This window comes from Budorcas taxicolor, chromosome 18 (assembly GCF_023091745.1).
Source record: "Budorcas taxicolor isolate Tak-1 chromosome 18, Takin1.1, whole genome shotgun sequence".
NCBI lineage: Eukaryota > Metazoa > Chordata > Mammalia > Artiodactyla > Bovidae > Budorcas > Budorcas taxicolor.
This window is the reverse complement of record NC_068927.1, coordinates 20,358,143-20,361,903: the sequence shown is the minus strand read 5'-3', so window position 1 is coordinate 20,361,903 and position 3,761 is coordinate 20,358,143. Positions and strand designations below refer to the sequence as shown.

The following is a 3,761-nucleotide window of genomic DNA, read 5'->3' as shown; positions in this document are numbered from 1 at the left end:
TTAAGATCTAAAATTTTTTTTTAATTTTATTTTTGACCTGTATGAAACAATTGAAACCTGAACACAACACACTGACTGGATAGCTATAATTTTAAAGAGCACTGCTAAGTTTTAGATGTGGAGATAATTCTTTTTTTTTCTTTTTTTCATGCCTTCTCTCTCAGGAATATAAACAAGAATACTTCCTCAGAATTGCAGGCTCAGTTCCAGATCACCACAATAGACAAATATGTCAACAAGGTGAGTCACACACATTTTTTGGTTTCCCAGTGCATATAAATGTTATGTTTACACTAGACAGTAGCCTGTTAAGAGTGAAACAGCATTATATCTAAGAAACGTACATACCTTAATTTTAAAATACGTTACTGCTAAAAAATGCAAGCCATCATCTGACAAGGTGGCCACAAGCCTTCAATTTGTTTAAAAAAAAAAGAAAAAATAAAGAAAAACACACGCACAGAATTTACCTACAAAGCACAATAAAAGGAGGTATGGCTGTACTACCATCTCCACAGATGAAGTGCCATGAGGCCTGGAAGGGGGAAGCGTGTGGGAGCAGAGATGACTCCAGGGTGGCCCAGGGCTGGAAGCTGCGGCATCTAGGGGCTGAGTATGTGTGGGCAGGCATGCCATTCTGTCTTCCTTCGTGGGTGTGTAGTTTCTCCACAATGAAATGCTGAAACACAGTCACTGTCAGGGCTCTGGCGTCTGCTCTGTCATCTGGGTGTCACTCGATGCCGGTATCATTCCCAGCCCCCTTCCTAGAGATGAAAGATGTCCCCCACCCCCAGGGAGTCTCAGAGCTGGAAGCACAGAATCAGTCTCAGCCCGGCTCCCTAGAAGGGGTGGGGGAGAGTTCGCTACCTTGTCCCCCAAATCACAAGGATGCACTCCTGGCCTGACCCCTGAGCATGGGCACGGACAACCCCAGGCCCCTCTGCGGAAGCAGAACAGGCTGTGGGGATGCAGGCGCCACCACCATGGGCCAGCCTGGAGTGCAGGCCACCTTCTCCTTCGCCTCCACCCACCTCCCCCACAGGAGCTTAAAGGCTTCCAGTACCAGCCTGGACGGCGGCACCTTAACCCCTCTCCTGGCAAAGCCCTCCAGTGGGCACCCCTCCCTGTCTCATCCCCTGACCGCAAAGCAGTTTATGGAGGAGGGGGTTGCTCTCGGCGCCCAAGACCTCCACGCCCCCAGACACAGCCCTACCACAAACCTGCATCCAGCCTTCAAGGTGCAAAGTGGACCTGTCTTAATTCACCCTACAGAAAAGAATCCCAAGTGTGTACGAAGACTTAGCTATGGGCTCCTTAGCACAGAGATCTAACTGCAGAACTACTGGAGAAAACCTAAGTGTCCAGCAAAAGCAGGGCTGAGAAAGTAAGTCCGGGTTCCTAGTGTACAAAGTGCTGGGGTGAGCCCAATACATGTCTTGGAAACCCAGCACCTCTACTCCCAAAGCCTGGGAGTAAGCGGGACAGAATAAGAAATGTGATAATCATTTTTTTTCTTCTTGTCACATGTTGAAAAAAAAACACCACCACACAAGAAATCATCTGGAAAGACTACATCAAGGCACTATTGGGTTACATTAATGAGCACAGATTCTGGTTTATCTCCCCCACTTAACTGCTTAGGTTTTCTGCTTTTTAATAATAAATGAGAATTATTTCTGTAATTAACACAAAATCCAAGCCATCTGAAAATAAGAAATGAGCTGATCCTCTCCTCCTCCCCAGGAACGCAGCTCAGGGTCTTGGCCCAGGAGGTAGAAGCTGCCTGGCTGTGTGGGACTCCCCTTCAAGGTCACCCTGCCTCTCTGAGCCTCAGTTTCCCCATCTGTCAGACACCAAACCCACCAGGCGAGCCCCTCACACCTGGCCATGGGGCCTGTCCCCTCCTCTGTGAGACTGAGGGCAATGAGGCACACCCACAAGGCCACAGGAACACCTTCCCAGCCTCCCTGCCCCACTCCCTCTGGACCAGTGCCCTCACTCCCAGCCTTTGCTCATTCTGCTGCCTCTTGGGAACCAGGGGCATCAGAGGTCAAGCATAGAGTGAAACAGTGAAAGAAGAAGAAAGTGAAGTCGCTCAGTCCTGTCCAACTCCTTGCGACCCCATGGACTGTAGCCCACCAGGCTCCTCTGTCCATGGGATTCTCTTAAGCAAGAGTACTGGAGTGGGTTGCCATTTCCTTCTCTAGAGGATCTTCCCAACCCAGGGATCGAACCCGGGTCTCCTGCATTGTAGGCAGATGCTTTACCATCTGAGCCACCAGGGAAGTCCTACGACCATATCCCGAGACCCCCACCTGATGTGCCAGCCTCCAACCTTCTGACCACCCTTCATGGGGGCAGTACAGCCTCATTTTACAGAGGAAGACCAGAGACTCAGAGAAGAGAAATAATCACCCACCTACATACACCAAGCCAAGACGAAGAGTGCACCCTGGGGGCCCTTCGGGCAGTTCCTCATGGGGTATCAGCAAACCACCCTTTACCCCTTCTGCAGAGCCGGGAGCACTGCTGAGGCTGCAGGCAGGATGAGGGGAGACAGGAACTTGGCAGGACAGAGCGGGCGGGAGCTACACAACCTTCAGGCTCCTGCTCCGCCTGCCTGCAGCCCCCGGCCTCTCCCCACACACCTGGCAGGTGTTCAAGTGCAGGCTGGGCCAAGGAGGTGCACCCACTGCAAGTAGGAGCGGGTGGGGCAGGGGAGAGCCCCGGCCTCTGGGCCTCGCACCCTGGGATCGGGTGTACACTGACACTCCCCTCAGACAGCAAGCTCAGAGCCCCCAGAGGCCAGAGGGGACAGTGAGGCGGGCTGGCTGTCTGGGCACCATGGCAAACTGGAAGCTCTGTGTGAGGACGCTCTGCTGCCAAGCTTCACCCAGCAGCTGTCACAAAGGAGTGTGGCCAATGCTGCAAGCCTTCTGAGTTATCAAAGGAAATCAGAAGTCTGGGTTTTTACAGGAACAGACTCACAGGCCTGGAAAACAAACTTACAATTCCCAAAGAGAAGAGGCAGTGGGTAAATTAGGGGTATCAGATTAACAGGGGGCTTCCCTGCTGGCTCAGTCAGTAAAAGAATCTGCCTGCAATGCAGGAGACCACCTGCAATTCAGGAGGCTTGGGTTCAATCCCTGGGTCAGGAAGATCCTCTGGAGAAGGAAATGACAACCCACTCCAGTAGTCTCGCCTGGAGAATCCCTTGGACTGAGGAGCCTGGCGGGCTGCAGTCCTTGGGGTTGCAAAGAGTTGGACATGAATTAGCAGCTTCATTTTTTTGGTTTGTTTTAGGATTAACAGATACACACTGCTATATATAAAATAGATAAACAAGGATTTTCCACATAGCATGGGGAACTATATTCAATACCTAGTAATAATCTATAATGGGAAAGAATCTGAAAAATAAATACATATTAAAATTTATATATATAACTACAAATATGTTACATATATATAACTAAACAAACAAAAAAAAAGAAATCTGGGTTTTTACATAAAATCTCATGGTTTCAGATGCTGGCGATTAATCCAAAATAAATTTCAAGCAGTTCTCCTATAGGTTCTCTGGACTCAATACTGTGTGGCCCTGAGCAAACCACTTAACATCTCTGGGATTCAACTGTCATCTGTAAAGTGGAAAAATAGCCCACAGTATTGTAACAAGAAGATACGATACACTTTGTCCATATTAATGACAATAAAAGGCAACAGTAACAACGGCAGCTAAATTCAATGAGTGCCAGGCA

General features: G+C 49.3%; 1 non-coding gene across 1 annotated transcript; it reads right to left on the bottom strand.

The window, feature by feature from the left end:
• Nucleotides 1–2,213: 2,213 nt before the first annotated feature.
• TRNAC-ACA (transfer RNA cysteine (anticodon ACA)) lies at nt 2,214–2,285 on the bottom strand. The gene has a single exon. It is a non-coding gene; the product is annotated as a tRNA-Cys (tRNA).
• Between the last annotated feature and the right edge of the window lie 1,476 nt (nt 2,286–3,761).